This window comes from Loxodonta africana, chromosome 8 (genome assembly GCF_030014295.1).
Source record: "Loxodonta africana isolate mLoxAfr1 chromosome 8, mLoxAfr1.hap2, whole genome shotgun sequence".
Classification (NCBI taxonomy): Eukaryota; Metazoa; Chordata; class Mammalia; order Proboscidea; family Elephantidae; genus Loxodonta; species Loxodonta africana.
The window spans coordinates 305,659-318,299 of NC_087349.1; the positions used below are offsets into that span (position 1 = coordinate 305,659).

Genomic DNA, 12,641 nt, shown 5'->3' on the forward strand with positions numbered 1-12,641 from the left:
AGAGGCAAAGGGAAGAGAGGATGGGGAGAGATTACTCACTGCTTGAGACTGTCAGTCACTGCATGATGGGATGGCGAAGAGGAGGCCGAGGGAAGGAAGTGGTGGGGAGTAAACAGAACTGAAGTACCATGAGCTGCCACACTGCACAGTCCGAGGGCACAGTCCCCCAAGACTGCCTCCCTTCTGACATCAACTGCAAGTTCAGGGTCCCCAGCACACCCTGACTTCTGACCAGCTGGCTACAAACACTGGGGTTCCCTGACTTTCAGACTGGATAATCTGCTAGAAGACTCAGAACTCAGGAAAGCACTATACTTAGCAAAAGGAGACAAATCAAAACCAGCCAAAGGGAGCAACGCTTAGGGTGAGGTCTGGGAAGGTCCCAAATGCAAAGCTTCTGTCACCCCCCGGCACACATCACCTTCCTGGCATCAAACCATGACAATATTCAAAGAGTACTGCCAATCCAGGAAGCTCGCTCAAGCGTTGGTGTCATGAGTTTTTACTGAGGCTTCATTATGGAGGCAGGATTGACGGAATCACTGTCTACATGTTTGAACTCCATCTCCAGCCCTCCCACCTCCCAACTCCTCAGGTTGGGCTGATATCACATGGCTTATAGTCCCAACCCTCTAATCACATGACTGGTCTTTCTGGTGTGGCCCGCCCCCACCCTAAGACTACCAGAGTCACTTCGTTGGCATAAACTATTCAAGTTGGCATAAACTATCCAAGAGGCCCACCATAAATAATAAAGACCCGCCAATCGCTCAGGAAATTCCAAGGTGTCTTAGTCTCCTAGTGCTGCCATAACAAAATAGCACATAAGTTGATGGCTTTAAAGGACAGAAATTCATTTTCTCACAGTTCTGGAGGTTAGAAGTCCAAATTCAGGGCATCAGCAGGACTGTCAGCTCTAGGGGAAAAACCTTCCTCATCTCTTTCAGCTTCTGCATCCACAGGCATTTCTTCTTGTTCCTTGGCTTGAAGACGGCTCCTTACATGCAGTCTTTCCCCTGTGTATGCCTCCCTTTTTATAAGACACCACTCAGAAGGGATGATGACTGAGACCTACCGTACTCCAGTATGACTGTGTTTGACCCAACTGATAACAAAAGAAACTCTATATATCCCTAAACAAGATCACATTCACAGATGCAGGGGTTAGGACCTCAACATGTCTTTTTGGGAGACACAATTCAATCCATAACACTCTGCCCTCTGGCCCTCAAAATTCATGACCTTCACGTGTGCAGAATACATTCACCTCATCCCAGTGTCCCCAAAAGTCCTAACCCATTCCAGCATCAATTCTAAGTCCCAAATCTCATCTTCTAAATCAGGTATAGGTGAGACTCTGGGTATAGTCCATCCTGGGGCTAAATTCTTCTCCATCTGTGAACCTGTGAAACCCAAGATATAAGTTATCTGCTTCCAAAGTGGAAATCCTGGTGGCATAGTGGTTAAGTGCTACAGCTGCTAACCAAGAAGTCAGCAGTTCAAATCCACCAGGTGCTCCTTGGAAACTCTATGGGGCAGTTCTACTCTGTCCTACTCTGTCGTTATGATTTGGAATCGACTTGACAGGAGTGGGTGGGTTGGCTTCCAAAGTACAATGGTTGGGAAGGCATTCCAACCATTCCAAAACAGAGAAATTGGAGAGAAAGATGGGACGATGGGTGCCGAGGAAGTCTGAAATTCAGCAGGGGCAAATTCCATTAGATCCCAAGGCTTGAAAATAATCCTCTGTCACCCAGGCACATCTAGGTGGTAGCCCTTCGGCTCTGGGAAGCCTCATTCTCTTGGTCCAATGGAACAGTGACGCTACCCCCGTACTTGTGCAGAGAGTCCTGCTGATCTTTGAACTGCTCCTGGAATTGTCCTTTCCATTTCTCGAAGGACAACTTATTTTTACAATCAAGTAGCTCCATCCTCCCACTTCCTACCAGTAGAATTCCAGGAATCAGTTTCTTTCCTTTGGTCACTTCTCTGTCCCCTTTAGTCTAAACTGGGAACATTTCTGCTGAGATGGATGATTGTATATATAGGTCTGTGATGCAATCAATTACTTTCGTGTGGCCTTTTTCACCATGGTCTTGGAACTCCCACCCAAGTGATTAGGTGGGACTGTGGCCCACCAAGGGAATTGGTCAATTTTGCCTTAAAAGAGAGCCAATTCCAGAGCAGAGAGAGGTTCCTGCCACCACCAAGGAAGAACAGCCAGGAGTGGACAGCGCATCATTTTCGACCCCGGATCCCTGTGCTGAGAAGCTCCTGGACCCAGGAGACAGACAGTGAGCTGTAGCCCTGAAGATGGGGAGAAGTGGTGGCAGAGAAACAGCAGCAGGAGACCGGCTGGAGTCCATGCAGTGCGCTTCCTGGCCCACTGACTAAGAAAGCTGAGTGCCTTTGGGCCAAGGCTTACTTACTGGTGGGCACTTATTGGCAGGGGCTAAAAGAACTTTGTAACATTTGCCTGAGCAGAACAGAGGCCTAGAACCACAAAGAGGCGTGCCTGCGAGCACAGCTGTAAAGAGGCTGTCCTGATGGAAGAACTGTATCTGGAGTGTTCCCGAGCCTGAATCGTAACCTATTACTTCCCTAATAACCCACATAATTGTAAATATTGTCTGTGAGTTCTGTGTGGCCCTTGCAATGAATTATCAAACCCAGCAGAGAAGTAGATACTGCTGTGGGAGGGACAGGATGTGTCAGAATTGGTAAGGATGGCAGAGAGAGGAGGCATGTCTGACCTCTACCTCATAGGAAGCAGCCTTGGGCTATTGATCTTGATTCTCCTTCCCCTCCTTGTGAAGTTATAGGAGGTCAGACACCGCCCCCATGCCATTTTTACAAGGTCACAAGCCTAATTTCTTTAGCAAATAAGTGTTCAGTCACACTCTTGGTGTCATCTCCAGGGCATACTTTCTAAAATTTTACAACAGAATTTTCCAAATCTTCAAGTTCTGGTTCTTTTTTTCACAGCTTATTCCCTAATTTATCTCTTTCCGCCTGCATCTTACTATAAGCAGCAAGGAGAAACCAGGCTCCATCTTGAAGATGATGCTTAGAAACCTCTTCAGCTAAATAACCATGTTCATCACTTAAAAGTTCTATTTTTCACAAAACAAACATAGTTTAGCCAAGTTCTTTGTCACTTTATAACAAGTATCACCTTTCCTCTAGTGTCCAATGACATGTTAATCATTTCCTTTTAAGACTTCACCAGAAGCACATTTAACGTTCACATTTATAGAAACATTTTGCTAATGACAAGTTTTCCCCACAGCTCTCGTTTCTTTCTGAGCCTTCATCAGAATTGCTCTTAATGTCCATAATTCTACCAACAGCCTCTTCAAGGCAATCTAGGTTTTTACTGTTAAGCACCTCAAAATATTTCCAGCCTCTACTCATCACCCAATTCCAAACCCACTTCCACATTTTTAGGTATCTGTTAGAGCAACACCCCAAGATTCAGCACAAAAGTCTGTCTCAGTTTCCTAGGGCTGTGTGATGGTTAGTTTCATGTGTCAACTTGACTTGGCTATGATTTGCAGTGGTTTGGCCAGTCACTGGACTTGCTGATGTGACATGATGAACCATCAGTTGAAAGGGGAGTTTCTGTGGGGGTGTGGCCTACAACAGAATATATATGGACATTCTGGCAGAGCTCTCTCTCTCTTAACCCTGCATTCTTCTCAGTCCTAACCTTTGGATCCTGGGACATAAGCCTGTAGAAGTCTCTGGCCTGCCATCTGACCTAAAGGTTTTGGATTCGCCAGCCCCCGCAATCCCATAACCCAGCAGAGGTTTCTAGCCTCCTACCTGACCTGTGGATTTGGGGCTTCCCAACCTCCACGATTGAATGAGCCATTCCTTGAAGTAAATCTTTCTATATTTATATACAGCAGTCCAACTGGTTTTGCTCCTCTACAGAACCCAACTAAGACAAGTTGCCATAAAATACCACAAAATCAGTGGCTTTAAAGAACAGAAATTCATTTTGTCACAGTTCTGGGGGCTAGACGTCCAAATCCAGGGCATCAGCAGGGCTATGTTCTGTCTCTGTTGGTTCTGGGAGAAGGCCCTTTCTTGTCTCTTTCAGCTTCTGAAGCTCCTGGGCTTGTGTGTGTGAGTGTGTGTGTGTATATGTGTGTATATAAATATATATATATTTAAAAGGAAGGGAAAACTCTCATTTGTTAATGATTGTGAGCCTAGAATGTGCAAGGGAATCCACCGACAAAGTACTGAACTAAAAGCATCCAGCAAGATTGTCAGATACAAAAACATACTAAAATTAATAGCTCTTTTAAAATGGGAATAAAAGCTGTAATATAACCAGGAATAAACCTAATAGAAATGCAAAACTTATAGAAAGAAAACTATTAGACTTTACTGAAGGGATAAAGAAAACATGAATAAAAGGACAACTATCTCATATTCCTAGATGAGAAGGCAAAGAAGCTCTTCATTCTAAAATAATGTGTAAATACAGATAAATCGCCCAGAAAACTAAAAAAAAAAAAAAAAAGGAATCTGGCTTATACAATGTTAAAAGCTAAAATACAGTAATTAAAATACTGTAGAATACACACAATAGAAAAATAGGCCAATAGAACAGGCTAGAGGCTAAAAAACAGACCTGTGGTAGTTGGATACATAGTAAAATGTAGCATCCCAAGTCACTGGGGAAAGGCTGGCCTATTCATCAATGGGGAACAACTATCTTTTGGGGAAAAATATTTGAGTTGCTGAGGTGTGATGGCTTGCTTTTATATAGCCTTTCTTATCATGGTCTTGTAACTCCCACCAAATGACTGGGTGGGACTATGCAAATAAGGTGCTTATGGCCCACCAAAGGGGATTGGACAGCTTGCTAATAATGCATATAAGGTGCATGGCACCCTTGTGGGGAGGTGGACCATACAGATAAGGTATATTGAGCCCTAACGAGGGGATTGGTCAATTTTGCCATCCTGCTAGGCTTAGAATTAGTCATCCCAGAGGCAGAAGGGGAAGGCCTCACTACCACCAAGAAAAAGAGCTGGGAGTGGAGTGCGTCCTTTGGACCCAGGGTCCCCGCACTGAGAGCCTCCTAGACCCAGGAGATGGAGAGTGGTAACACCAGAGACAGTGAGATGCTGCAGCAGAGAAACTGCGCAACAGAACTAGGAGGCTGTCACAGATGGCAAGGGGGGCCCAGCCCACCGAGTAAGGTAACTGCAGTGCTTGTGCCAGCCCACAGAGAAGAGAACTGAGCATTCAGGCAAGAGGCTTGCTGGGAAGTGGAGTGCCTCCAGGTACCTGGTAGAGCTAGGCTTGGGACCCAGGAAGTAAGTGAGAGAGCTAGATGCCTTTGGGCCAAGACTTCCTGGCAGGGTAGGGTGCCTCCAGGCACTTACTGGTAGAGAAAAAGCATTTGTAACACTTGCTAGGACACAGCAGGGGCTGAGGGACCAAGAGACCAAGGGCCTCTGGGCATGGCTGCCTGTGGGCATGGCTGAGAAGAAGCTGTCCTCATCAAAGTACTACAGCCTGAGTCATTCCTGATCCTGAATTGTAAACTGTTACTTCCCTAATAAACCCCATAATCGTCAGTATTGTCTGTGAGTTCTGTGTGGCCCTTGCAATGAATTATCAAACCCAGCAAAGAAGTAGAGACTGCTGTGGGAGGGATGCGAGGTGTCAGAACTGGTAAAGACGGCACAGAGAGGAGGCATGTCTGACCTCTGCCTCATAGGAATCAGCCTTGAGCTGTTGATCTTGATTCTTCTTCCCCCCTTGTGAAGTTACAAGAGGTCAGAAGCCCCGCCGTGCCATTTTCACAGTTATATTCCTACTTCATACCTGTTATGGATTGAGCTGTGTCTCCAAAATTGAAGTTCTGGAGCATTGAAGTCGTAGCCTGTATACCTGTGGATATACTCCTGTTTGGAAATAGGGTTTTCTTTGTGATGTTAATTAGGTTGTACCTAAGCCAGGTGAGAACTAAACCCAATCACTTCTTGGTTATAAAAAGAACAGAATAGACACCGAGACACACGGGGCCAAGAACGCCAAGGAACTCGAAGGACTACTGACAAGGAAGGTCCTCCCCTTACAGTCATGCCAAGAATCCGAACTTCTAGCTCCCTAAACTGTCAAAAAATAAATTCCTGTTCTTTAAAGCACCCATGGGTGGTATTTTTTGTTACAGCTGCACTAGATCACTGAGGCAATACTATTTATAAAAATTAAATCCAGATGTATTTAAGTGCCAATTGAAAAAGACAATACACATTAGAAGAATCACAAGAATGTTTAGATTCTAGAAAAAATAAAACCTTCTTAAACAAGATACAGACTTTAAAAGTAAATTTAAAACACCTGTATGACAAAAAGACACTATGTTGTTGTTGTTAGGTGCCATCAAGTCAGTTCCGACTCACAGCAACCCTACGCACAGCAGAACGAAACACTGCCCAGTCCTGTGCCATCCTCACAATTGTTGCTGTGCTTGGGCCCATTGTTGCAGCCACTGTATCAATCCATCTCGTTTAGGGTCTTCCTGTTTTTTGCTGACCTTCTACTTTACCAAGCATGATGTCCTTCTCCAGGGACTTGTCCATCCTGACAACATGTCCGAACTATGTGAGACATAGTCTTGCCATCCTTGCTTCTAAGGAGCATTCTGGTTGTACTTCTTCCAAGACAGATTTGTTCATTCTTTTGGCAGTCCGTGGTATATTCAATATTCTTCGCCAACACCACGATTCAAAGGCGTCAATGCTTCTTTGGTCTTCCTTATTCATTGTCCAGGTTTCGCATGCAAAAAGATACCATAAACATAAGTAAAACAGAAATGACAGTCTAGGGTATTTTTCAATAGAACTTTCTGCAACAGGGGAAATGAGCTCCCCAGTATGGTCGCCTCTAGCCACATGTGGTTATCAAGCACTTGAAATGTGGCTACTGCAACTGAGCAACTAAATTTTCAATTTAATGTAAAATAACTTAAATCTAAATCTAAATTTAAAACCCATATGTGGCTAGTGGCTACCGTACTGGACAGCAGAGTTCTAAAATAATGCAGATTTTTAATGGACAGTGAATTATATCCAGAATATATTCTGAAGTGGTGATTTAAATTGTATATTGGCAGGAATTGCATACCCAGGTGTGATGAGTTTAACTGTGTTTCTTCAGATGCAGTAAAAAACTGGATTTAATGGCACTCGGGTTAGGTGCCTGTCTTTGTTATCTAGTGCTGCTATAACAGAAATACCACGAGTGGATGGCTTTCACAGAAAGAAATTTATTCTCTCACAGTCTAGTAGGCTACAAGTCCAAATTCAGGGTATCAGCTCCAGAGGAAGGCTTTCTCTGTTGGCTCCGGAGGAAGGTCCTTGTCATCAAACTTCCCTGGACTAGGACCTTCTCCATGCAGTAATCCTGGGTCCAAAGGACGTGCTCTGCTCCTGATGCTGCTTTCTTGGTGGTATGAGGTCCCCCGACTGTCTGCTTGTTCCCTTTCCTTTTATAAAAGGTGGTGCAGGCCACACCTCAGAGAAACTCCCTTTACGCTGGATCAGGGATGTGATCCTAGTAAGGGTGTTACAATCCCACCCTAATCCTCTTTAACATAAAATTACAGTTACAAAAGAGAGGACAACCACACAATACTGGGAATCATGGCCCAATCAAATTGATAAGCCTGTTTTCGGGGGGACACAATTCAATCCATTACAGTGTCCAATCGGCAGTCAGCAGCAAATCCAAAATTTACTCCAGGACGAGGGTACGGCTGTCCCTGAGTGGCACTGCCTGCCTTGCTTAAACTCACCTTGAGTCCCCACAGGTGTCAATGGCTGGGAAGGCTGCCGTCCCCAGGCCTGAATGCCCCAGAAGGCCAGGTCAGAGTCCTCTCACCTCCACCAGCTATAGGGCACCAGGAGAGGATAAAAGAATTGTGTGTGAGGCTTCAAACTTGCACACTCCCAAGGGCCCTGAAACCTGGGGATGCTGAGTGCTGACCTTGTCAAGGGTGCCCCTGAACTTGTGTTTGTCACACGGGTACAGCTCCTTAACCATTGTTGTTGCTGATGTTAGGTGCCATTGAGTGGGTTCCGACTCATAGCAACTCTATAGGTGCTAGTATCAAGAAAAGAGGCCTCACACCTGTCCTTTGGGAGAAGGCCTCAGTCATCACAAAAAGGATTTTTTTTTTTCAAATTCAAAATAGTTCAGATAAAATAAAAAGGTGCTTAAAAGAGGTAAACTCTGAATTGTCCACAGAATCTGACTATCCAGAACGAGTCACTCCTTACAGCCAGCAGGGCAGTGTCTGTGCAGGGGACCTCCAGCAAGGCATCACTCCTGCTGTGGAGGTTTAAATGCTCTGGCCCAGCTCCCATGTGCCTCATGCCACTAAGTGTCCAAGCCAAGTCTCACCCCACGCAGAGCCACCTGGCTCCATGTGAGGGCTCCCCGGAGCTCTTATCAGGAAAAAGGACAGTCTATCAATGGTCTACTAATGGTCTGGAAACCCTGGTAGCATAGTGGTTAAGAGCTACGGCTGCTAACCAAAAGGTCGGCAGTTTGAATCCACCAGGCACTCCTCAGAACCCCTATGGGGCGGTTCTACTCTGTCCTCTAGGGTCGCTATGAGTCGGAATCGACTGGACGGCACTGGGTTTAGTTTTTCTGCTTTACTAATGGTCTGGAGCCCTTTGTGATGTCTGCGTCACCTGTCTGAGTATACAGAGGGCGTTCAGTGTTCCAGTCACCTACCCTGGCTTCTCCAAGGGGAAAAGGGCCCAGCCTAGGGAGTAGCCTGGCTTCGCTCGCTTGAGATTTCAGGAATGCCTAGGCTTCCTCATGACCCAAGAGTGTTTCTCCTACATCATGCTGCTGCTTTGAGCACACAGCTTCATTTCTCTTTTGCCCTATGGATGATTTTTGTCTCTGTCTTGTTGTGGTTGTTGTTGTTAGGTGCCGTCCAGTCAGTTCTGACTCACAGCTACCCTATGTACAACAGAATGAAACGCTGCCCAGTTCTGGGCCACCCTCATGATGGTTGTTATGCTTGAGCCCATTGCTGCAGCCAATGTGTCACTCCATCTCATCGAGGGTCTTCCTCTCTTTCCCCGACCCTCTACTTTAGCAAGCATGATATCCTTCTCCAGCGACTGGTCCCTCCTGATAACATGTCCAAAGAATGTGAGACAAAGTGTCGCCATTCTTACTTCAAATGAGCATTCTGGCTGTAGCTCTTCTAAGGCAGATTTGTTCGTTCTTCTGGCAGTCCATTCTATATGCTATATTCAATATTCTTCACCAACGCCATAATTCAAAGATATCAATTCTTCTTCTGTCTTCCTTATTCACTGTCCAGCTTTCACATGCATATGAGGCAATAGAAAACATCATAGCTCGCATCAGGTGAACTTTAGTCCTTAAAGTCACAGCTTTGCTTTATAACACTTTGAAGAGGTCTTTGGCAGCAGATTCACCCAATGCAATATGTCCTTTGATTTCCCTATTGCTGCTTTCATGGGTGTTGATTATGGATCCAAGTGAAATGAAATCCTTGACAAGTACAATATTTTCTGTTTATCATGATTGTTCCTTATTGGTCGAGTTGTGATTTTTGTTTTATGTTGAGGTGTAATCCATATGAAAGCCTGTGGTTTTTGATCCTTTTTTAAAAAATAATTTTTATTTTGCTTTAAGTGAAAGTTTACAAATCAAGTCAGTCTCTCACACAAAAACCCATACACACCTTGCTACACACTCCCAATTACTCTCCCCCTAATGAGACAGCCTACTCTCTCCCTCCACTCTCTCTTTTCGTGTCCTCTTCGCCAGCTTCTAACCCCCTCCACCCTCTCATCTCCCCTCCAGGCAGGAGATGTCAACATAGTCTCAAGTGTCCACCTAATCCAAGAAGCTCACTCCTCACCAGCAACCCTCTCCAACCCATTGTCCAGTCCAATCCATATCTGAAGAGTTGGCTTCAGGAATGGTTTCTGTCCTGGGACAACAGAAGGTCTGGGAGCCATGACCTCCAGGGTCCTTCCAGTCTCAGTCAGACCATTAAGTCTGGTCTTTTCAGAATTTGGGGTCTGCATCCCACTGCTCTCCTGCTCCCTCAGGGGTTCTCGGTTGTGTTCCCTGTCAGGGCAGTCATCGGTTGTAGCCTGGCACCATCTAGTTCTTCTGGTCTCAGGCTAATGTAGTCTCTGGTTCATGTGGCCCTTTCTGTCTCTTGGTCTCGTAATCACCTTGTGTCCTTGGTGTTCTTCATTCTCCTTTGATCCAGGTGGGCTGAGACCAATTGATGCATCTTGGATGGCCGCTTGCTAGTGTTTAAGACCTCAGACACCACCCTTAAAAGTGGGATGCAGAACGTTTTGTTAATTGATTTTATTATGCCAATTGACTTAGATGTCCCCTGAAACCATGGTCCCCAGATCCCTGCCCCTGCTACGCTGGCCTTCGAAGCATTCAGTTTATTCAGGAAACTTCTTTGCTTTTGGTTTAGTCCAACTGTGCTGACCTCCCCTGTACGGTGTGCTGTCTTTTCCTTCACCTAAAGTAGCTCTTAAAACTACCTACTATCTAATTAGTGAATGCCCCTCTCCCACCCTCCCTCCCCGCGCCTCGTAACCACAAAAGAATGTTTTCTTCTCAGTTTAAACTATTTCTCAAGTTCTTATAATAGTGGTCTTATACAATATTTGTCCTTTTGCATCTGACTAATTTCACTCAGCATAATGCCTTCCAGGTTCCTCCATGTTATGAAATGTTTCACAGATTCCTCACTGTTCTTTATCGATGCGTAGTATTCCATTTGTGAATATACCATGATTTATTTATCCATTCATCCGTTGATGGGCACCTTGGTTGCTTCCATGTTTTTCCTATTGTAAACCGTGCTGCAATAAACATGGATGTGCATATATCTGTTCATGCAAAGGCTCTTATTTCTCTAGGATATATTCCAAGGAGTGGGATTGCTGGATCATATGGTAGTTCTATTTCTAGCTTTTTAGGAACCGCCAAATCGATTTCCAAAGTGGTTGTACCATTTGACATTCCCACCAGCAGTGTAGAAGTGTTCCAATCTCTCCACAACACCTCAAACATTTATTATTTTGTGTTTTTTTGGATTAATGCCCGCCCCGTTGGAGTGAGATGAAATCGCATTGTAGTTTTGATCTACATTTCTCTAATGGCTAATGATCATGAACAATTCCTCATATATCTGTTAGCTACCTGAATGTCTTCTTTAGTGAAGTGTCTATTCATGTCTTCTGCCCATTTTTTAATTCGGTTGTCTTTTTGCAGTTCAGTTTTTGCAGTATTATGTAGATTTTAGAGATCAGGCACTGATCAGAAATGTCATAGCTAAAAACTTTTTCCCAGTCTGTAGGTAGTCTTTTTACTCTTTTGGTGAAGTCTTTGGATGAGCATAAGTGTGATTTTTAGGAGCTCCCAGTTATCTAGTTTTTCTTCTACGTTCTTTATAATGTTTTCTATCCTGTTTATGCCACGTATTAGGGCTCCTAACGTTGTCCCTATTTTGTCTTCCATGATCTTTATTGTTTTAGATTTTATATTTAGGTCTTTGATCCATTTTGAGTTAGTTTTTGTGCATGGTGTGAGGTATGGGTCTTCTTTCATTTTTTTGCAGATGGATATACAGTTATGCCAGCACCATTTGTTAAAAACACTCTGTTTTCCCCATTTAACTGTTTTGGGGCCTTTGTCAAATATCAGCTGCTCGTATGTGGATGGATTTATGTCTGGATTCTCAATTCTGTTACATTGGTCCATGTATCTGTTGTTGTACCAGTACCAGGCTATTTTGGCTACTGAGGTGTAATAATAGGTTCTAAAATCAGGTAAAGTAAGGTCTCCCACTTTATTCTTCCTTTTCAATAATGCCTTATTTATCCGGGGCCTCTTTCCCTTCCATATGAAATTAGTGATTTGTTTCTCCATCTCATTAAGGAATGTCGTTGGGATTTGGATCGGAATTGCATTAAATGTATAGATTGCTTTTGGTAGCATAGACATTTTTATAATGTTAAGTCTTCCTATCCATGAGCAAGGTATGTTCTTCCACGTATGTAAGTCTCTTTTGGTTTCTTGCAGAAGTGTACTGTAGTTTTCTTTGTATAAGTCTTTTACATCTCTGGTAAGATTTATTCCTAAGTATTTTATCTTCTTGGGGGCTACTGTAAATGGCATTGATTTGGTGATTTCCTCTTCGATGTTCTTTTTGTTGGTGTAGAGGAATCCAACTGATTTTTGTATGTTTATCTTGTATCCCGATATTCTGCTGAACTCTTCTATTAGTTTCAGTACTTTTCTGGAGGATTCCTTAGGGTTTTCTGTGTATAAGATCATGTCATCTGCAAATAGAGATACTTTAACTTCTTCCTTGCCAATCTGGATGCCCTTTATTTCTTTATCTAGCCTAATTGCTCTGGCTAGGACTTCCAGCACAATGTTGAATAAGAGTGGTGATAAAAGGGCATCCTTGTCTGGTCCCCGATCTTAATCGGAATGTTTTCAGGCTCTCTCCATTTAGGGTGATGTTGGCTGTTGGCTTTGTATAAATGCCCTTTATTATGTTGAGAAATTTTCCTTCT

At 44.0% G+C, this 12,641-nt stretch overlaps 1 protein-coding gene across 5 annotated transcripts in view; it reads right to left on the reverse strand.

Annotated features, from left to right (window-relative positions):
* ZNF775 (zinc finger protein 775) overlaps positions 1–12,641 on the reverse strand; it is a 29,465-nt gene that overhangs the window by 2,176 nt on the left and 14,648 nt on the right. The window contains exons 2-3 of one of the 5 annotated variants that reach the window (XR_010322558.1): positions 7,826–7,920; positions 5–6,785 (exon numbers count right to left, since the gene is read on the reverse strand). The exons of 1 other annotated variant lie outside the window; for it this stretch is intronic. The gene's annotated coding sequence lies outside the window, so the exon portion shown is untranslated. Of the gene's footprint in view, positions 1–4; positions 10,635–12,641 lie in introns of those variants that run through there. 3 more of the 5 variants (XR_010322557.1, XR_010322556.1, XR_010322559.1) reach the window with 3 other exon arrangements.